This window comes from Ictalurus punctatus, chromosome 4 (genome assembly GCF_001660625.3).
Source record: "Ictalurus punctatus breed USDA103 chromosome 4, Coco_2.0, whole genome shotgun sequence".
Lineage (NCBI taxonomy): Eukaryota > Metazoa > Chordata > Actinopteri > Siluriformes > Ictaluridae > Ictalurus > Ictalurus punctatus.
Window position 1 is genome coordinate 7,077,696 of NC_071284.1, and position 23,813 is coordinate 7,101,508.

The 23,813-nt window shown below is 37.9% G+C and overlaps 1 protein-coding gene across 2 annotated transcripts in view; it reads left to right on the top strand.

The window, feature by feature from the left end:
- large2 (LARGE xylosyl- and glucuronyltransferase 2) overlaps positions 1-23,813 on the top strand; it is a 135,236-nt gene that overhangs the window by 45,568 nt on the left and 65,855 nt on the right. The window contains exon 1 of one of the 2 annotated variants that reach the window (XM_047152705.2): positions 13,238-13,789. The exons of the other annotated variant lie outside the window; for it this stretch is intronic. The gene's annotated coding sequence lies outside the window, so the exon portion shown is untranslated. Of the gene's footprint in view, positions 1-13,237; positions 13,790-23,813 lie in introns of those variants that run through there. 2 annotated transcript variants of the gene reach the window in all.

Here is a 23,813-nt window from a genome sequence, read left to right on the forward strand (position 1 = left end):
TTAAAGGTTGCTTTGAAGGGTACATCCCTAGCATTTGCATCCCAGTGTGGCTAGGGCAACAGAAGGATTTCATACTGATAGAATAACTAGACATATTGCGGCATCTGTTAATAAGATCATATACTGGTGGAAGAGAAGTTGATAGGTTTGTTATATGTAATAATTTGTCATCTGTGTAAAGGGTTATTTAAGGTTGGTGTTAATTAATTAATAAATGGAGCCATGTGGGTATTTAGTAAATAGAAGCCACTTCTGTCAATGTGCTCCAAGGGGTGGGAAAATCACAAGCACATGCAGACATTTTATCCAAGCTTTTTTTTTTAAATTATCATTCATAGTTACCCAGAGGACAAGTAGGTACAACAAACAAGCAAGTGGATTAATTAGTTTAGAAAGACTAACAAAACTGAGCGAAATTTAGAGGAAAGTCATAATATAACTCTCCTGCAAGCACCTCATGGTTAAACATATAGAGAAACAAAAACACTAATAAAATTTGTGTTGTCTCTAATATTTGGCTCTTAATGTATCGTGTTGCCTTCTTGAGAATCAATGAATGTTTGCACCTTTTCTAATGGTTGTGTATGAGTTCTTCAGTTGTCCTTAGAGTTTCAATGATTCAGTTATTATTGTGTCTTGTGGACTAAATGAAAACATCTGTTATGTGAAATAACTTATTCAGGGCAGGACTAAATAAAAGCAAAATGCATTTTTTATGGTCGCTCTTATTTTTTATTTTTTAATTATTAATGTTTCACAGATTCTGCAAGGAATATGTAAACTTATGACTTGTAGCGTCTAACTAGTTCCAATTAATGTATTACACTGCGTTAGCCAATAAGATTTCCAGCCAATTAATACATGGGACAGCGCATTGGAATGATGTGTTTGCATTGAAGGCATTAAAGGCACATTGAAATGTGTTGCTGTCCAGCAGGATTACCCCATAATATGTTTTTTGACAATGATAGCCCATAAAAAATTCTTCTACTGAATTGATGTGCATAATGGGTCACAAAAAGCAGGGGCTCTCAACGTTTTGCAGCCTTAACTGTTGAATAAATTCCACAGACCCCGTAGAAGAGATTTATTTTATGAACATAATCCAACTGCATTGTTTATCAATTAAATATATAATATAATATATAAAACATAATAATGTTCTTATATTTACTGGAGCTATAGAATTTTCCACTGAGAGAACACATTAAGTCCGAGTTGTTATTGAGGATTGAATGAAACCTATTCCATTCAAGTGACCAGTCAAATAGACTAATAGCTATAAGAACTACTTTGATCATGTCGGGTTGTGTTTTCCACCACTGTAATAAAATAAAAAAGAATATGGACCCCCTGGATATGCTTCATGGACCCCACTGATGTAAAGTATCCTCTCTGGTCTGATTTCAATTCAGTACTCTTGAGCAAGGAACTGAATCCAAGCGGTTCCAGATGGTACATATTGGCCCTGTGGAAAAAAGACTGCAACCTAACAGTTTGTAAAAAAGAAACAGTGCATTATTTTTATTTCCCCAGTGCGCTCCAAAAATGGTGAGACCATAAATGTGGTAAACACAAAATGGCCACGCATCAAATGAAGCTTGAGGTACATTCATAGCCACAAGCACTAAACAGCCCTCTAAATCTCTACTTTATAAAACGAAGAGGAAAATGGAGGGAATGTTTAATGCCGTTTCTTCTGATATTAGCACATTTGGTCAGGCACTATCAGAGCTCACTTTTATAGTTATGATGGTGCAGGCAGTAGATGGATTTTATGTTGCAGTAGATTTGGAAGAACATCATAAATCAGGTACATTGCATAACCACTTCATAACATGTATTTTAAAATAATGCATGAATATGCTCTATGTTAATTGATTCTCAGATGACATTAGAAGCTTTATAAACTGTGAATATCACTACAATCGGAGTTTCAAAATTGTTCATATAACTGCCGTTTGTGTTTCTTCAACAAGTGCCTGTCTCACAAGTTTTGCATTACAAATAATACATCATAAACATGTTTAAACTCATACTTTAAAAACCTTGTTTCTCATGCCATTGTTGAAATATTGTCATCGCATTTTCACATCTTGTGCACTTCTCTATAATATGTTGTTCACTGCTTATGGATGAGTTATAGCCTTCAAATGAAATGCAACCCATGAGTTAGCTTTGTAAAATGGAGTAAACTGTCATTACCAGGGGCAGCTAGTATAAATGTGCCAGTATTGCTAAGTCCCCCCTGTCATTCTAAGATAAATAGACATCAGTGTTTTCATTTTTGGCATATACGTCAGATTATTTGTTATTAACAAATGTTTTAAAGTGGATTATTTTTGTCTTTTGTGGAACCAAGGAAAGCTGCACCACTAATGGTCGTAAAGACAATACACAGAATGGTATGAGGATCAGCAAGGGCTGATTTCTTTCTAAACCAGACTGCAGCCTATCATTAACAGTCATATCAGGTGATTACACAGAGTTAAGTGGCCCTTAGACTTGAGTCCATGTTGCTGACTCATCCGTAACACATCATCAGCAGTGATTGAGAAGGTACATGTGGAATACAGTTATGGGTGTGATGAACATGAACAAGGTGGATTATGTATATTCTGTCATCCTTTGCAGAGTAAGCACATATTGTCCAATCAATGTGAACATTTGCACAAATTGAAACAGAACTGTTTAGTGGTTTTTATTTTGAAAAAAGGGTTATAACAATGTTTATGTTTAAAAACACACACACACACACACACACTTAAAAAGTAGAAATCATGCTGCCTATCTGTCTTCAAGTGTGTGTGTGTGTGTGTGCCTGGGTAGGTGTGTGCCTGGGTAGGTGTGTGTAATGGTTTGCCCCATGTTCTTATCATCCCATCACGGAGACCTTGTCATATAATACGTTGCTCATAATTTCTAATAATTTCACTGTCATGCTATTGATAGAAATTATATTTTAGCATCCCCATCTAATATCACATCCAACCGTTACTGGTCATCACCTCTAGCACCGAGCGTCAGTAGTCTGTTTCCCTTCATTTATGCAGTCATGCAATTTAACTGTCACAATTTAACTGAAAGCGTTTATTTCCTTGTCAGCAGTGAGAATTTTATTCTGTGACAGTTTATTCTGAAAGACTGATTAATTGCATATATCAGACTCTCTCTCTCTTTGGTAAATTAGAGCTTCCGTGTAGCCTGGAGTGAAACCAAAATCATGTCAATCCAGCTCCATGTGCAAAAGGCAATAAATGGTCCAGACATTATAAATGTTAATAAACTTTAATGCCTTAATTATCCTTTGAAACAATAATACACATAGATTATCAGGAAAGGCCAGGGGGAATTAAGTCATTTCAGTGTATAGTTATTTATGTATTTTGTCCCCAAGGCCAGAAAATGTAAAATCAGAGCTCCATTATTAACAATGGTAGCTAATCTGTTTTGCTCTGGTTGTTATACGTCCATTTCTACCGGCCAGTCCTATTGATATAGTTCTCATAAATATTTATTTGTGCATTTCTTTTATTGCAATGGCCCTCATTTCTTTTGGTAATGACTCGTTACATTTCTTCTCTTTATGAGGGCTTTTAATGCAACGGTATATATGTTTCCGTTACTCATTTGCTGCAAAAGACGGCCATCAAAATAAGGCTATTTTTAGGCTACCCGTTACTGGCTTTCCATGAATAGGACCATGGGATATGTAGGCACAATGTGTTCACACATCCAATGCAATTTCACATAATTGACAAATCTAGCAATGAGAGCAAATTCAGAGCCTTAAAAAATATTAGGGTAGACACATCACTTTTTTCCTAAAATTTCGATTAGGAATTTATCAAGCAGCTTGAGAATTTCAAAATTATTAATATGTTGTTGCTACTTCATACCATTCTGTATATTTTCCCATCTATCCATCCATTCATCAATCAGTCCATAAGATTTTCTCCATACCTCCATCTATGCATCAACCACATGTACATCCATTCATCCATCCACTGAGTCACATGTTTTTCTACCTACTCTACTGTCTATCTATACATCATCCATTCATTGATAAAATGACCATTCATTCAGTCATATATCTGGCCACTAATCCATTCATTCATTGTAGTATCCATCCATCCATCCATCCATCCATCCATCCATCCATCCATCTAACATTATAACCATTATATCCATTTATTATCTATCTATCCATCCATCATCTATTCACTGATCAAATAACCATTCATTCAGCAATATAGTCATCTGGCAAAATCATCCACCCACCCAACCGTTCATCCATCCATCCATCCACTGAGTCATGTTTATCCTTCCACCCATCACTCCATTCATTGTCAATCGATAATCTATGGTCATCCATTCATCAGCCAGTTCATTTAGTCATATGTTTATCACATTACATGTCCTTCCATCCATCCATCCATCCATCCATCCATTCATCCCTAAATTAACTGGTCATTCAGTCACATATTCATTTGGCCACACATCCATCCAGCCATCCTTCCTTCTATTCATCTATCTGTTCATCCCACAGCATTTCATTTAGTCATATATTGTGGCCACATATTCATCCACCCATCCATCCATCCATCCATCCATCCAGTTGTAGGTTTGACCTTCCTCTTATCACATCAACCATCCATCCACCCATCCATAAATCCATCCAGTTGTATGTTTGTCCTTCCTCCTCTCACATAATCCATCCATCCATCCATCCATCCATCCATCCAATTGTATGTTTGTCCTTCCTCCTCTCACATAATTCATCCATTCATTCATCCATCCATCCATCCAGCCATCCATCATCCTTCCATATGTATAATGTGTCTGATCAAAAACTGAACTTAACTATTTAGTACTGTACTTATTCAATAATGTCACAATGTTGATTTCAGTTCAGTGTTTAGTTTCCCTGTGTGTATATACATGTGTACATGTATGTTTAATATGCACTTGTGTGTATAGATATTGGGATGGGGGTACTATATGCGTAGCTAAATGTACATGTCTGTGTGCAAGAAAGTGTCCTTCTTGGTCAGTAAAAAGCCCTTGTCTGCCTGAATGGACTGTACTCTGATGGCCTGATGCATCTGTTTGTGGGTTTTTGTTTTTTTTGTGATCATATGAAGCTTGGCGAAGTGGTAATGAGATTCAGGAATATGAATAGCCATCTGCCTCCCTCTGCAGTGCTCCAAAACACCTCTCCCAGGTGGTGCACACCAAGAACCGTAGGCCCACCTTTCAAACTCATATAACTGCTCATCTGCCAAGATTCATTTAAACCTCATGATTAAAATATATACATTAATCTATCAAAAATGTTCTACCTAATGTAGTGCCAAGCATAACACATGTAACATTGGTGTGAAACATACAATTTGTGTATTCCTGATACAGTATACAGTATGATACATACATTTACAGTATGATACACATATTAATGCACTGAATGTCATATTGTTGTTATAAATGTACTGTAAGTTCTCACAGGGATTGGCTACAATGCCAGAGTGCTGTCCTTTTTTTGTCCTAAGATGCAAAAATGCTGAAAAGTTGAAAGAAAAGTGCAACTTTTTAGATGTCCTTGTTGGACCACATATTGTGTTGTCAGTTTCAAGAGAGTCTCAGGCTATGCTAATTGAGCAGTGTGATATTGTGGCTAATGCAAACCTTGCTTGCTATAATGCCCTCATACCTGACCCTACCCATATGCATGCCCTCTTTCTTATCTCTGCCTCTGCCTGGACAATGATATCACACTGTTAAATACATCTTTTCAGCTTTTGTCCTTGTCCTTTCTTATACTTATATAGACACTTTCTTTAACCTGTGACCTCTCTTTATGATGACCTCTCTCCCTCCCCTGACAATTCCCTCTCTTCTACTCTTGCACCCATACATGAACTCAGACACACCATTCATACCCTTCAAACATGTCTGAGTATGTGTCCCAGCTATCAAATGAGGTTTTATGATTGCACTCAAAAAGGTAAACTTTTCTCAGATATGCTAATGGATGGGTTCAAACAAAAGGTGCCATGCTCAAAGGTGTATACAAAAACAAAACAATTGGTCTTGCTGTTCCAGTAATTTTTGGAGGGGACTGTAAATGCCACAGACTTCTTTGTTCCAACAAGAAAACTTTCATATATGTGTAGAGGCCTGGATAAACTCTTCAAATGGTGAAATTGTGACATTTTCTTCTAGATATCCGACTTTCAGTTCCTGAGAAAAAGTTATTTGAACCTAACTCCGTTCTCTATCAATGGCCATGTCCAACCTTTTCAGAAATCCTCAGAACCTTATATTGAACATGTCTTTCAAGTTTGGTTCAACTCTATATGATTAATTGTGAATTACAGCTAATTAACTAAACCAGCTCCTCCTCATAATAATTGATTGGCATGTGGTGGCCATATTGTTTCAATTTCTCAACATGTTTTTGATCATTATTAAGGTTCACGCTTTCCTGAGAAATTTGACATGAATAATGTGAAGATTGGCAAATTATCACAAATTTGAAAGGGTGGCGCTAAATATTCCAGAAGGCAGTTTTTCTTTTAAATAGTTGGAGCAAAAGATTCAAGCTACCGAAAATAAATTCACTGTACACTTATCTGTAACCCTGTCAAATATTTTTTTAAAGTAATCAGGTCGATATCATATTGCCATTTACAGATTAGGACCAAGGTGCAACATACAGTACCAAATTCCAGCCTGATTGTCCTTATGGTTCCTGAGAAACAGTTATCTGAGCATAGCTCCACCACCTATGTATGACCACGCCCCCAAACTCTGCACATGACCTCAGAATGTTGTCTCGTGTACAGTATGCTTATGAGGATTTGTCTGAATCTTTGCAAGGAATTATGAGTTGCAAATGTTTGAATCAATTAGGATCTGCCTCATTAGAATTGACTGATATGTGGCATCCATATTGTTTCTAAATGTCAACAACTTTTGATAATTATTGAGGTTTGCAGTCTCCCGAGTAGTTTGACACCAAATTTGTGACGATCCTAGGACTAGTTCGCAAAGTTAGGTTTTGCATATTATGCAAATAACCAAAAATCTAGGTGGCGGAGCTAAATCTTTTTTGGGGGCTTTTTTTGTTTGAGAAAACACAAGGAATCAGTGGAGGAATTTTCTTTGTACAGCTCAAGGTTTTCTGAGATGTCTACTATAATGGGGACAGCTCACTTGCCAGGGTTCAGGCACAGTGTACTACTTGACCAGATTTCACATTCTTGTTAGTTAAGTCATATACTGACAGAGATAGAGAATGCCCAAGAGAATAAGAGAGACAGACAACGAGACTGGAGTGAATTTCTAAGTTTTGCCAGGGATCATGAATATTTTAGGTGACTCAATGTTGGTTTTCGGCATCTCCTCACTGTTCCTAAGTTTAACCGATTCACATTTGTCTGAGTGGAGCTATGTGCCTCTGTCTCATTTGCTGTACAGTATACAGTACCTACTTCTCTCTCTCTCTCTCTCTCTCTCTCTCTCTCTCTCTCTCTCTCTCTGCAATCAGAGGACTGACTACTTGAGGCAGGATAAGGTCACATGCGGTTACACACTTGGTAGCCTCTTGTTTAACTTTTTGGATCTGGAGCCGTCAATCTCCTGTTTAGTCAACATTACACCTTCTTGACAACAAACACACAGCGGCTGTGTCCTCATCCAACTGTGTGCTTACACAGTACCTTCCGACGGTCTGACGTGCACATGAAAGGGACATTTCCAATTTAAATGGAGTCTTTACAGAGACGCTGCATCATGAATATGGATGAAGGGGTTAGGGAGCGCGGGGGTGAGTGGGTTAATCAATAGACGTGGGTACAGACTCCAACAATAACACTGCAAATGGTTATGCATGGCAAGCTGAGAATTAAAAATGAAAGAATAATCAAAGACATTATTATTTGGTCTATTATTCGAGCCCTGGCGTTTATATACTAATTATACACTAATTCCTTCCTCTAGCTGTGTTCCCACATTTGTGTGTGTAAGCATTGCTATATGAATTTGCATCTTTGTTAGTACATTATTGAAACCACATGTCTGGATTTGTGAGTGACGGGCCTTTGAGCTCAGGGTCGTTTGTTAAAGATGGCTGTTAACAGTCATTTTGCAGTGCCACTGGGGATGCATGAAAAATTCAGCACTCGACGGGAGGAGGTGGGGATCTTCACTGAGGAGAGAATGACAGACGAGAGATGAGGGGAAAGAGAAGAATGCGGAGAGGAAGACGGAAGACAGCCCTGTGCAGCCCGAAACAGATAATCGATACACTCCAGCATGGCAAACAGTTGTCAACAAATAGACTTGTTTCACAGCCCACAGACGATGAGATTGTGTGTGTGTGTGTGTGTGTGTGTGTATGTGTGTGTGTGTGTGTATGCGTAGGCCATCTGTGTTTGACCTGGGCTTTGTAGCATTCAGGGGCAAGACTGAGTTTTCTGGAGCGTAAAGTGTTTCAGTGCAATGACCGGTGTCTGGACGGCTGCTGAGAATAATGCAGTCTGACTGCTGCTGGAAAACTCACACACATGGTGAGGAGGACAGGAGGAGAGACAGAGGAGAAAGGGTGAAGAGACATGAAGAGGAAGGAATGAAGGGACGAGGGAAGATGGAGGGGAAGGAAAAAATCAATTAAGGAGATGTAGTTGTAGAGGAGAATAGATAGAGAAGAGAGGGATGAGGAGATAGAGATGAGGAGACAATGAGAGGAGGAGATGATGAAAACAAGGATTAAGGACATGTAAGAGGACAGGAGTTGAAATGAAGCGGAGGACAGGCAGAAGAGGAGACACGATGGATGACTGAAGATCTGACTGAAGGATAGACGGAAGAGAAAAGGTGAGGAGATATGAGGAAAGATGGAGAGAGAAGAAAGAAGGATTAAGGAGGTGTAGGAGAAGAGTAGGGTAGACAACGGGAGATTAGGTGAACAGAAGAGGAGGATCAATGGAGAAGAAAGAACGGGAGAGAACTGATAAGGAGGATAGGCTGAGGAGAAAGAGAGGAGGAGACAAGAAGAGGAGGAGAGCTAGGAAACAAGGGATGAAGGAAGAAAGAGAGGGAGGAAACATGGATTAAGGAGGTGTAGGAGGAAAGGAGAACATTAAAGGTGAATAGATGGAGGAGTATAAGATGAGAGACAGAAGGAGAGGAGAGGAAAAAAGTAGAATAGAGGATAAGGGGACATAGGGAAAAACAGGAGAGCAGAGGAAGTCAAAAATAGCTGAGGGATGAGTAGGAAATTGAGGAGGAAAAGCAGAGAGAAAAGAGGGATAGATCAAGGAGAACGGAGGCGAGGAAGGAAAGAGAAGGAAAGAAAGAAAAGAATGACAGGGAGACAAGGGACGTGAATGAGAGAGCAGAGAGGAAGAGAGGACGAGAAAGACAATGGGGTGAGAAGGAGAAATGAAAGAGACATAAAGGAAGAGGGGACGAACGACACATTAGGAAGCTGTAGGAGAGGGAGCACAGAGAAGAAATAGAGGATATGAGGAAGAGAAGAGAAAAGAGGATGAAGAGGGAGAGAAGAAGAAAAGAAAAGGCAGAAGAGAAAAGATGAGTAAAAGAGGAGAAGGACAAAGTGTTACTCAAGGAGAAGGGAGAACTTCTATACCGCTATGTCACTATCTCTCTCTCTCACTCTCTCTCTCGCACACACACACACACACACACACACACACACACACACACACACACACACACACACACACACGCACACACACACACACACAGTGTCAGAGAGTTCCTTCTTTCCTGCGTGGTGTAATGACAGGCCCATATGGACTATCTCTTCTCTCTTCTCACCCTCTGCCTCATCCCCTCTTCAGCTGACAGAGAGGTTAAAGGGATTTTTTCACCTTTTTACTTAGACAGAGGGAAAATTTACATTAAATGCAAAACAGGTATGTAATAGCTTCAGTAAGAGCTATAAATCCTCTCTTTGTTGGTGGACAGGTTAGTCCCAGCACAGGAAATTTTTCATGGGTGCAGTTCCAGGAACCTTTTTAGCTCCTGCTCCAGACGAAATACTTTTTTTTTTTTGGCTGATGAGAAACTGTTTACTTTCTAAATGCTCATGATTGCCATGGTTTCCCCCATGACGTCTCTGTTCCCATGGCGATAAATTCCATGTGCTCGTGTTTTGTATTTCTGTTGAAGTCCTGTCTCCACCTCTGTCCTGTCATTGCTTTGTTACCTGATTGTATTCACCTGTTCTGTGTTGGTCCATGATTAGTTTTTCATACCCTGTTGTGTATTGATCAAGGTACGCTCACACATACAGAGATTTTATCGCTGTAAGTCACCAGTCGCTTTACTATGAAGTCGCCAGTAGGCGTTCTTACTACTGGTTGCTATAGTAACATTCAGTGGGTGGTACAACTAGCATTTTCTTGACGCTAAAATGAAACATTCTTGAGGGAGAGCATTTGAATGTAAAATTCATTGAAGTGTATATATGTATCATATCCTATTTGATGGAGGAGAAGCCGTGTGTGCTTTTTGCCATTGCGGCCATCTATCTGCGGCAAAAACGCATGCAATTTGGATTCGCAGGCAGCATGGTGGATCATGGATTATGTGCGCTCTACTGTACTCACTCTCACTGGTAGTTGCTGCACTAAGTTGCTCCAAATTTGCATAAACTTGAACTTTTTTCAACTTTGTCGCTGGACATGCCCACATATAGTCACCGTTGGTCACCGTTGCTCATGTCGCCAGAAGTCGCCAGCTCTCATTGAAAATAAATGGTCTCCAGTAGCTGTTGCTGTATGTGTGAATGTACCTTCATGCTTATCATGCAATTACTTCAAGTTTGGACCTTATTTTGACTTTTGTATGATTGTACATCTGATTATTGACCTTGATTATGGATTCCTATTCAACTCTGCCTGCCTGCATTTCCACCAGTGCTATGGTCTCTAATTATAATGACTCTATTCACCCCAATAAAGCTGATACCGAGTATACGCACTTGCATTCTGTTACTCACTTTACATTAATTGGTCAAAAGGTTTCAGAATGCCCAATTTAACTCCCCGTCATTAAAAAAAAAACTGTCGAGCTAGCAAGTAATTACTAAAGCTTGTTTTATATAACATGCAGTTCTTGAATGAACATTGTATTTTTGTCTGGAAAGCTGTTTGTTTAACCAGTTCTAATCAGCTCCAAGGAAATTACTGAGAAAAACAGCTTCATGATGAAGGGCTTTAAATTTCATAAATTATAACAGCATGGTTAAAGCATTGTGCTACGATAAAAATTTAATTATGCTAATTTCAACACATACTGAGAAAAGTATGAAAAACTGAAAATAACATTTTAAGGATCAGCTCACTAGGAACTGCTGTAAAGTTAAATTATAATCTATTACATATATTTCTATTAAATAAGAAAATAAATTAAGTAATCGATCAAATACCAAAGTCTTTTCATTTCAGTGTTCACTCTCAGGTTCTACTGGGACTCTAAATGAGTGCTTTATTAAAGGCAAGTGCACTTTTTTGGGGGCTGTAAAATTGTAAGTTATTCTAAACATAGATTTTGTGTTATAGTAGATTTTAGAAAGTGTTAGTGTTAACTATTAGACAAATACTGTATATGTTGAGCTACAGTTGCCTTTTAGATTGATCCAGATCATCCTTTTCGAGTAAGATCTGGATTGTTCGTCCAATTATTTTAAAAAAATCACAAACATTTATCAGTTCACTTAATTCTGTTTCTTAGATTGTCTAATTTTACAATATTTAATCTGAACTCATTTCTTGAGGTTTAATCAAAAATGTTAATACAGGGTGTTCAAAAACCTTTCACTGGTAGTGTATAGTGCACAGTAGGTATCTCATAGGAAAAGCAAGATATTTTTAAGTGTCTTTAATGATGACTTATGGTTAATATTTGTTTCTATGACAAGTAGAAATAGTGCTGTTAATACTAAAAGTGTAATGTTGGATTAAGACATTGACCGCTCCATTTTTAGCTATTTTTAAAATCTTCTCTTAAAACTTATTTTTATTCTTTGTCTTATTATGATATTTAATGTCATGTTATATGATGTTCATACAGCACGTTGGATCAACTACTGCTGTCTTTAAATATGCTTTATAAATCAACTTTGACTTGACTTGATTTAAAATGCAATGTCTGAAATGAATCAATGGAAGAACTATAAATTGATTATTATTATTGGAAGACCATTTCACATTTTAAACTGATGTGTAAGTAATGTGTAAGCGATTTGCCCATAACTCTGATACTTTTAAAATAGACATTCTTTACGTCATAATCATTTGCAAATTAAAGGTTGGTATCCTTGATTATGAACAAAGTTGGATACATATCATTCAGAGACTATTATATCTGAAGCAAAATATATTAATTTTTTTTTTTTTTTTTTATTCTTTAAAACACTTAATAAATTGCTTCCCCAGACAGGTAGTTTTCAGGTAGTACTTAAGAGAATCTTCATCAGGAAAACTGAGAAGAATTTCAAATATAAAATAGTTTTTATTTGTTTAATATCTTTCTTGGCATATATATATATATATATATATATATATATATATATATATATATATATATATATATATATATATATATCATGATGGTAATGTCTTTATTATTCTTCTAAAATGTGTGAAAATAGTAGAAATGAAAGAAACCCTTGTATGAGTGTTTCCAAGGTCAGTGATGGACTTAGCACTAGGTAAATGTAGGCCAAGGTGTGCCCACACTTTTGACCTCAGTAAATATTTTTTATAAAGTTGAGTTTTTTTTATTGACTTAAGATTTATATAGACACATAAAACACACTAAATATAAATGGTGAATATGTGGAATAAAGCTAAAGGAAACAAAGGGATATAGTGCACAGGATGGGAGGATAAAGGATAATGGTGGATGAAAATGAAAATGAAAATAAAACACAAATCCTAAATAGAAAACTTAAAATACAGCCTTCATTTATTATTATTATTATTATTATTATTATTATTATTATTATTATTATTATTATTGTTGTTGTATTGACCCACCTTAATGTACAGGACCAGTTTGGTTATTAATATTGGAAGGAGAGGCGTGGAGTTTTGGGAGGTCCTTGAAAGAGATGGAGTTTTCTTCTGATTGGCTGAGATAAAAGGGGCGGGCAGCGAGGGGGATGGTTTAGGGCTAAGGCTTTAGTAAGCTTTTCAGCAGCAGATCTGCACACACCAGAGAGCTAGAAACAGCGAGCCTGTAACAGAGAATTGAACTAAGAAGAAGAAGAGAGAGAGAGAGAGGAGTGTGTGTGTGTGAGAGAGAGAGAGAAAGCGAAAGAAGCGATTTAGGAGTGTTTATTTCTCAGCAATCTCTCCATCTGTGCTTTGCATGAATGAATGTCTCTGGATGTGCTGTGTGCATGAACATGGCACATGACACACTGGGGCTCCGATCGATCCCCCACATGCCTGAAGTGCACTTTTATTAACCTGGAACTTCTTTACTCTTTTAAGAGATCACTCTTTCTTCCTTCCCTGAGAGAGAGAGAGAGAGAGAGAGAGAGAGAGAGAGAGAGAGAGAGAGTGCGTGCGTGCGCGTGCTGTCTGATTGAGAGAAAATAATTCATCTTCATCCTATCTTCATGATCCAGTAACACCTGGAAAAAGACACCTGTCCTCTCAACATGTGGATCTAGCAGCATTTTCTTTAAAGGATTGCTTCTGCTTTGGATTTCTTTCACTGCTTTGAATCAGAGTTTTCAGTGGATAGTGAGGTAAGACAGTTTTTCAATCTGTGTGCATTATTGTCTCTGGAGGGTTTTCAGCAGCAGGTTGTGAAGTGATAGAACTTTTTGGACAGCAGAGGACATTATAGATACAGTGCGAGCAGGTTTGTAACAAAGGTTACAAAATATGAGAATAAAAGGCTGTGGTTAGTGTTTGTAGCTTTTCTTACAATATCATGGACACGAAATCTAACCTAATCTCTCAGAAATAAAGGTGGCAAAATATACTTTTCATTTTGGCAGGGTACCATCATGGGTATATCTTTTTTGTTCCTTTAATTTTGTTCCTTTTGCCTGGGAATGTCTATGTGGTGTACCTTTCCTTTGCTTCTAAACTAAACTTTAAGTGGTCCTTAAGCTTGATACATTTAAAGATTTACTGTATTCATGTTTTCAGGCTTAACCTGAAACTTGTAACCTTTAAAAAACAACAACAACAATGTGTGTATTTGTTGATTTGGTGATTTTTTTTTTTTTTTTTTTTGGAAGAGACGATTATTTAGCATATATGGAAGGAGCCTCCAGTGTCAGCACTTTGTAACAGACAGCTGCAAGTGTTGCAGATGGAAGCTGGTTCTTTGTAACATGACAACGGAACAGACCATCTGTTTAAAATGTAAGATTTGTCATTCTTTAATAAATATAAAGACACTGAAGGTACAAAATATGTGCTCTTAATGGTACCACACCAGCGACAAGCAAAAGTACAGTTCGGTGCCTTTAATTCTGATAGTGATAATGGCCCATAATTAGTGTAGCTCTAGCTCAAATTGTGTGTGGGTGTGTATTAAGAGCCATATGATAGACTGCTCTCTGGATACAAGAAAGGTTACTGCTAATTAAACCGCATTCTTCTTCACTGGAGCGCAAAATGCTGAGTGCCCCAAGTGATCCAGTGGCAGCTGTTGCTCTCCAAACACCTCCGAACCCTGTCTGCTTTTCGCACCCGGTGTGTTTGTGTGTGTGTGTGTGTGTGTGTGTGTGTGAGCTGAATTGGTTGTCCTGCCATTCTCAGAGAAGAAGGTGTGATCTCAAGCTCGCGAAAGTCTTGAGTCTCAGTCACTGGTGTGTTCTGTCTTCTGTCTGCTGAGGGAAAAAAACAACCCTGTGGAGAGCCTCAAAATCTTGTCAGGTCTTTCACATCTTCACCTCACGTCTTGCACTCTCTGATAAACATCACACTAAACAGCTCTGATTTACATGCCAATCCCTTTATCACAGAGCTCCTTTTCCCAGGAAGCACCTCTCAGATGCAGGAGTAGGGGTGTGTGGGGGAATTTCGATCAGTGATAATGAAGCAGTCCTGTTTCATATAATGTGATATCTTATGTACCGTATCAGTCATGGTGTCAGTTATCTCTTATTCGTCTTTCTATGGAAAGAATGCTGAGGTGACTAAAGTCCACGAAATATCTAATGCATGAGGGGAAAAAATGGTTGAGAATTCCTGCCTAGGAGTCCGACTTAGTGTAGTTCAGCTAGCGGTCACCTGCTGTGGACACACACACACGCACACACACACACACACACACACACACACACACACACACACACACACACACACACACTTCTTAGCTTTGGGAGGGCAGATGCCTGCTTACCTTCCCTCTGACACACAGTGGATGGCAGATGGCTCTCACTAGATAAGAGAGAAAGATAGAGAAAGAGAGACGGAAGAGTCTAAACAGTGTGTTCATTCTGATTTAAAATGAGTAAACAGAAAATGTACACGGACTTACATTATTATTCTGTCATATTTGCATATTTCCTCTCAATCAAAATTACAGGATTGTCATCATATAAAAGGACACAGGCAGTGATATTCAACATAAGGGATCTTAAGAAAAAAAACAGCTGTCCATTTGTTGCTCAGAATGGGACTTTATCTCACAAATGCTGCCTACCAAGCATCCTACTTTTTAATGGATTGCAGGCTTAGTGAAGATATTTTTAAACGAATTCTCAAGCATTTTTCAGCTGAAACTTTCTACACCGCAACTGGAGTTTATTTTTTACTAGACGTTTCCCTGTAGAGGGCACGATGGCTTAGTGTTTAGCACTGATGCCTCACATGTCATTGGTTGGAGTTTGAATCCTGCCTCCACCCTGTGTACTCAGAGTTTGCATCCGTAGGTTTCCTCTGGGTATTCTGGTTTCATCATCTAGTCCAAAGACATGCATTTTAGGCTGCTTGGCATTTGTGTGTGTACCCTGTGATGGGTTAGCACCTCTGTCCAGGGTGTCCTATACCTTGTACCCCGAGTTCCCTGGGATAGGCTCCAGGTTCCCCCATGACCCTGTACAGGATAAGCGGTACTGAAAATGGATGGATTGATGGACGTTTTCCTGTACGGAGAAAAATACCACTCACGTTTAGTGAAAGCCTGTAGGACAATTGATGTATTCCATCAATAAAGCCATCAGTATCCATCACTCTAGTATTGTTGTTATTCAGCTTAAAGTGTACCATCAAGTACTATGAATAATTCAGTAGCTACAGAGAAACTAATAGTAGAAAACAGGAATAGCTTGAGGAATGCCAGTCTGGACCCGTTGATATGTCCTGGGATCTTCAAGGATTAAAATATGTGACTAACACAAATCAAAACTATAATTGTTACTCTCTAACTGTAAAGTTCACACCTATTAGTCTACTTATATAGTCTGAATCAGAGATCAATTTGATGCTTTTGATTTGTTTGCTATTTGGTTTGTTTTGTTTTCACAGTGTATGTAGCCTAAGTGAATGAACCAAAAAGCAAAAAAACAAAACAAAACAAAAAACCTTAGGATGTGGGGAATGTAGCGCTTAAAACGTCCTCATTTGCCATAAATGCAGGAACAGAATTAAAGCAAACCTTTGCCAAGTGCTCAAAGAAATCTCTAAGCATGGAGAACACAGGGCCAACACACAATATATTACTACATAATTATATTCAGTGCCCTCCACTACTATTAGCCCACTTGGTAAATATGAACAAAGAAGGCTGTGAAAAATTGTCTTTATTGTTTAACCTTTTGATCTTTTGTTAAACCCCCCCCACAAAAATACTCGGCTTTCAAACAATTGCGAACGAAACACAAGTTTATATGTGTGTGTATATATATATATATATATATATATATATATATATATATATATATATATATATATATATATATATAACCCTTAAATATAAATATAGGAGTGCAACAATTATTGGTGTCCTTTGAATTAATTTGAGAAAAAAAAACATTTGAAGTATATTTGAAAGATTTTAGTACACCTGGGTGACTAGGAACAGGAAATTGTTCAACCATGACTTCCTGTTTCACAGGGGTATAAATATGAGGTAACACATAGGACAAATTCCCTTAGTCATTCATAACAATGGGTAAGACCAAGGAATATAGCTGTGATGTGCAGCAAAAGGTTGTTGAGCTTCACAAAATGGGAAGTGGCTATAAGAAAATAACACAAACAGTGAAAATGCCCGTTTCCACAATCAGGATAATAATTAAGAAGTTCCAGTCAACTCGAAATGTTATGAATCAACATGGAAGAGGACGTGTCTATATTGTCTCAACGCAAAGTGAAGAGGATGGTTTGAGTGGCCAAAAAATCTCCAAGCATCATAGCCGGAGAATTGCAGAAGTTAGTTGCGTCTTGGGCTCAGAAAGTCTGGACATTTTATTAGGAGCATGGCATCATGGATTGATGATAATGAACACCTGACTGCCTCTGCCATAAAGCTTATAATGGGCCGTGGTTGGATCTTCCAGCACTACAATGATCCTAAACATACATCAGAATCATCACAGAAATGGTTTACTGGCCACAAAATCAAGGTCCTGCCATGGCCATCCCAGTCCCCTGACTTAAAGCCCATAGAAAACCTGTGGGGTGAACTGAAGAGGAGAGTCCACCATCGTGGCCCTCGAAATTTGTAGGATCTGGAGAGATTCTGTATGGATGAATGATCTTAGATCTCTTGCCATGTATTAAAAATCATTTCAAGGTGAAACTAATCGAATCTAATGAAACGTCACTAAAATTTAAATTTGACTTCCAAATTGTTGCGGTGTAAGAGCAGTAACACACTTTGGGATGCTGTTGTTGAAAATGAATCATCTTTGGGGTGGCCGCATCACACTACCCCATCGTTGATTGCTTTCCTATAACAACATGTTGAAATACTACTTGTGTTTAATATTGCAGTATAAGCAACCAGAGACGGTTACCAGCGCCTGACATGCTTCTGATTCAAATCACATTTCCTATTTTAAATTCACACTGCTTTTCTCGTTCATTAGTTCGCTGTTCTATCTTTGTTCTGTCTCCCTCTTTCACAGTGTAAATGTCATACGTGCTCTGAGTAACATTAATGTGAAAGAACTAAGTTATTGGCTGAGTTGTGCCCGAAAGATCCAATCTGAATACACAAACATGCGCGCACACACACATGCGCCTATGACATCTGACTCTATTAATAAACCATGCTTGGATGGCGTGACTGGGATGAATAGTCTCACACAATAGTGACGAAATACCTTGTTCCTTCTGTCAGGTAGACAGTCATAGCATTGCTTTTCTGTCCTAATGGAAAAGCTCGCCACGGGCCCTCTGTCATTAGTTTAGAGAGGAATTATGTACTGTGGGGTTGCACTAAGCCGCTTTTCGGTCCACACAGAGGTCACCCGGGAGCGTTAAGCTCCTATCAGTTTTTTAAAAACCCATTTTCAAGTATTCAGCTGCATAATAATTCACTCGCCTGTGTTTATGAGGGAAAATCTGCTTTAGGGCTGATGTGTAAGGACCTCGGCGTCAGAGTGGTGTTACACAACATGACACTCAGACAGGAAAATTAATACACGCAGAACTCAGACTTGCCTTAGTTTTCTGTCGCCCACGTCTATAGAACTCCGTGCATGTGCTGATCATCACAATTGGTCTCTCCAAGATGATTCAAGGATTGCTGAATAAAGTGATAAGGTCAGTTGTAACTTAGGCATTTAACCAAATATTTTGAGCAAAAATGATTATATGAAGCTCATAACTGGATGCCTAAGTCATCACACACATGCACATCTCAAGGCATTGTTTGATTGAATAATAGCATCTGTATACCAACAGAACCCCCTTGCAAATTGCATCGCTAATTTAGAAAATAGCCGTAGCAAAATCAAGCATTTTTGGCCACAAAAATCACAATAATCTCAGCGAAATCCTGTCCTGAAAGTCTTCAAGACAGCCAGTATGTGTTTTTTTTAAAAAACGTATTACGTTGAAAAGAAAGCAAACGAAACAGGTCAGGGAACGACTGTTTACAGCTGCTATAACGTAAGTGAAAACAGGGACTAGCTTGTCTCAGGGACGTTCCATTAACATTAAATGTTACTCAAATTGGGTAAAAGTACGGCATGTCGTTCGTTACTAAAATAATGTATTAATGTAATCGCTGCATGTTGCAGTGGGATAAGAGAAATAAAACCCTTCAGGATGTGCAGCTATGAGAAAAGAATTAACTTTGGGGTGATAACAGTAATTAATGACCTATAACAGCACATTTTACTCCTCAAAATTTTTCACGTTCGTGTTATTCCTAACAGCAATTATTAGCAACAGGATCCTTATCTGCGAGCAGACCGTATTTGATATAGCTAATAAGTGTGCGTCGGTCAGGCTGGAATGATTTAACTGACTCGCTAATTTCTTCAGCGAGAGCTCTGTGAGACTTCTGTGGAGCTGTGTAAAGGCTTTGTGCCAGTGTAAAATGCTCAGTTATCCCATTAGACACTTGCGATCCCTGTGTCTACGTACTCGGCCGTGCGGGGGAAAAGGGAGCGAGATGGTGCTGGATGTGAAAAATTCATACAAATCTTTCCTCCATATGAAATATTTAGCCTTCTGTTCCTTTGCTGTATAAGACAGAAACACCAAGTCCTGTCACTACAGAGTGTTCGTCCGACGTAGACAAGACAAGTGACACACTTATTTAATTCTATTAAGAGGAACGGCACAGTTGTGCTCCGGCACCAAGATCATGAAGCTCTAAACGCTTTATCGAATGTTAGTTAGTGTTTGTTCTCCTGCAGAGGGGCACGCTGTGCTATCAAGCGCCAAAGCAGATGATAAATGAGTTTGACGCTCATTTCTCCTCCATTGTCAATAGTCTCCCACGGCATGTGATTGCGATCACTCTAATCATCCCTGCATTAGCTGTGCCTCATTCACAAACACACACACACACACACACACACACACACACACACACACACACACACACACACACACCACTCTCACTCTCACTCTCGGCCAGCCAGCTTGAAGCAATATGAAATCTGACCTGCTGGCTCTTCTCTATTCACATGCACAGTTTCTGCCACTGTTTCTTAGCATTAGAAATTAGCATCACGGTAGCAGCAGTGATCAGACAAACAAAAGCTACTTACAAAGTGAAGTAAGGCCTGTTGACCCTCTTGGGTGGGGGAGGTGGTGAAGATGGCTTATTATGTACAGAGGGTGCCAAAGTGAGGGGTCAAAGCCTTTGTCTGGAATAATGGGGGTCCTGTTGTGATTTGGACACCAGCAGAGTGTGTCAGAATGGAAACACACACGCTCTTATCAGAGCCTGGAGAGTGCGAGTGTGTACAGTGCTGATAAGGTGAAGGAGAAAGGGAGAATATTGCTGATCTGAAAACAGATTGGTGGAAAATGAACAATTTAAATGAGCTTTCTGCAACACCAGCAGCTAAAAGGGTTATATTAAGTGAGTAAAATATCCCAGCTTACATAAGAACAAATTTATATGCATATCCAATGTGTCAATTTAAAAAAAAAAAGAAATGCACTGTATTTTCATATGATAACATTTTATTTGCCATTTAGCAGATCCTGTATTCTATAAAACAAAGCAATAAGCACACTAATAAGCGAATTTGTTAGTTTTTTTTTTACTCTTCAAGTTTTAACTCTATAATGACGTATGACGAAAATAAATTCCACAGAAAAGTAGCATAAATGTAGCATCAGTGGTCATACCATGTTATATAAAGACCTCATCAGGATGAACTTACTAACAGACAATGTGGGAAGAATTCGGTAAACAATACAGCATTGAACTCATCTGTACCAGTGCTTAAAGCAGACTGACATTCGCCTGTACGCAATATTTTTGTGTTCTGCCCTTGAATACCCTTGAGTACGTTTTTGCTTGTCGACACTTCTTATGAAGTCCCAGTACTCCAGACTATTTAGCTAGTAATAAAAATACATTTCGTATATTTTGGATACGCATTCAAACTAAGTCAAAGGAAATCTACTGCATATAGAAAATGCATAGAACAACTGAAGCTTAACTGCTAATCCTAAACACTTCAGAAACATGTCTAGTGTGAGCTGGTCTCAATGAAGACAGAAGGCGTTGTAACAATGCCTCAGAATGAGAGTGAGTGGAGTTATGTGAAAGACAAGCACAACTCTGCAACGATGTTGCTTTAAACCAAAAATTGTCTTTGTGGATCATCTTACCGTGCCTTTATTGTCTTGTTAAATCCAAACCTTGCCCTAAAATTTGTAAATCGTTATTCTTCCTGTTTTTGATTCTCACGTTTTCCCCATCTTATGATTATGAATTATTACCCTTGTTATTGTTAATGTAAAGTATGATTCTTGGATGCAATTGGTGTAAATTGTTATTTTGTCTTCTGGGAAACATTTAAATATGTTATGTAACGTTTGACGGGAAGTACTAAATGAAAAAAAAAAGATCTTTAAACAAAATAATAACAATTTACATTGATTATCCTGTTTGAAAGTTTACACCCCCCTGGTTCTTAATGTATCGTGTTGCCTTCTTGAGCATCAGTGAATGTTTGCACCTTTTGTAATAGTCGTGTACGAGTCCCTCGGTCGTCCTCAGTGTGAAAAGATGGATCTCAAAATCATATAGCCGCTGTTGGAAAGGGGTCAAATATTTAGAAGATGCTGGGAAATCAAAGAATGTGCAGGACCTGGAGGATTTTTCTGAAGAACAGTGGGCAGTTTAAATGCTCGGGACAAACAAGGGACTCGTGAACAACTATCACAAAACATAAAAACAGCCACTGATCATTCAGGTATTAATACAACAATATTAATAATAATCAAGCGTATGTAAACTTTTGAACTGGTTCATTTGTGTAAATTTAGTTATTGTCTTGTGGACTATATGTAAACATCTGTTATGTGAAATAGCTTATTCAGGGCAGAACTAAATAAACAACAAAATGCATTTTTTTATGATCCTGTTTATTATTATTTTTTAATTATTAACATTTTACAGATTCTGCAAGGCATATGTAAACTTTTTACCTGAACTGTAGGCATACATTATACCAACTATATATTTTATCCATCATTTTTGTAGTTTATCTGTTAGTTTGAAACAAATTGACTCCGAAAGATTACAGGCCAATGGGAATAAACTGTCTTTGTGATTGTTCGTTGATACACCTTCAATTTCTACCATGCAGCTTGTAGTGATCGCACTGCAGTGACCAGTTTCCAAATCTGAAAATATTCCATTATTATCTTAACTGTTACTCTGTTTTCACGTTGTCCTTTTAAACTCACTGTGATAGCTGTTCAGAAAGTAATAGACTGTGTCTAAAGACATTTCATTCTATTTTAAGATTCATGTAATTTAGTGTTATAAATGATTAAATAATAATAATAATCAATTATTTCTCAAGCCTAATAAATATATAGGACAACATTGTGAGAGTATCAGTTATTTATGAGATTATGTAAGATTACTCATGCACATTAAAAAAAAAAACTTTGCATCAGCTTTTCCCTGCATGACTTACTCTAGTTATTTCCATTTCTTTTTTCCACTTTCAGCACTGAAGTGTACTATTTTTTTAGAAGCAGAGGCAGCAATCTGTAAAATAAGGCGAGTGCGAATAAAGTTTACAAGGCAGAAAGGCCAGTTTACTTGAAAGAGGGAAGAACACAGTAGCACTGTGCTTCCTCTAGCATAAACTTTGCCTGAGGTGAACATTAACCTCGCAGATTAATACACTTTGTAAAAGCGAGCCAATAGAAAACTTTGGTCTATCGTTTTCTTACTATTTTCTTAACTGTTTCTCTCACTTCTCACTTAAAAAAGCTGCCAATATAATTTATAATGCTAGTATCTTAGCACTAAGAGTAGTATTCATTTACCTCATATATTGTCAAATTACGTAACACTTAGAGTAGCAAGTCTAGAGTATGTAAACAGATTGGCGTGCTAGTTTACAAATAGGCTAATGCAAACTTTAGCAAATACATGTTGTTTTATTACAGTACAGAAAACGGCACACACCTTTTTCGTGAGACTTCAGGGTAACATGTATATAATGTAACCTGACTATTCACTGAATCACTATATGTGCTCCAAAATCATATCACTCCTGAACCACCTACATTTTTCCATGTCCTTGAGATTAAAATAGCAACTGCTGCTTAATACAGTAACATGACATATATATTGACATTGTCTGAAAGCAGACAACGTTTACGTTGGCTTGCATAAGTATTCACCCCCTTGACCATTTCCACATATTGTAGTGTTACATCCTGGAATTGAAATGGATCTTATAGTTGATAAAATTATAGGTGCAAAATGGGGCAAAATATGGTTAATTAAAGGTTAAGAAAGCAGTCTGTTCGTTCAATCTGTTGGGTGCATTAATATTCACCCCTCCCTGGTGCAATACTTGGTAGTTCCAATTTTGGATGCTTGGGACATGTTTTTATCAGTTTTTTAAATTTATTTTTGGTCAAGCTCCTTAGGATTGGTTGTATTTATACCGAGATTATGTGACACTTGTGAATTGAATACAGGTGGAGTCTGTTCAACTAATGAGCTTATGAGACTTATGATGGTTAAGATTTTCACAGCCAAAGGGGGGTGAATACTTATGCAATCACAACTTTTATGTTTTTTTTTTAATTATTTGTAAATAATTTTGCAAAATATTATGATTTTCTCCACATGTCAGTATT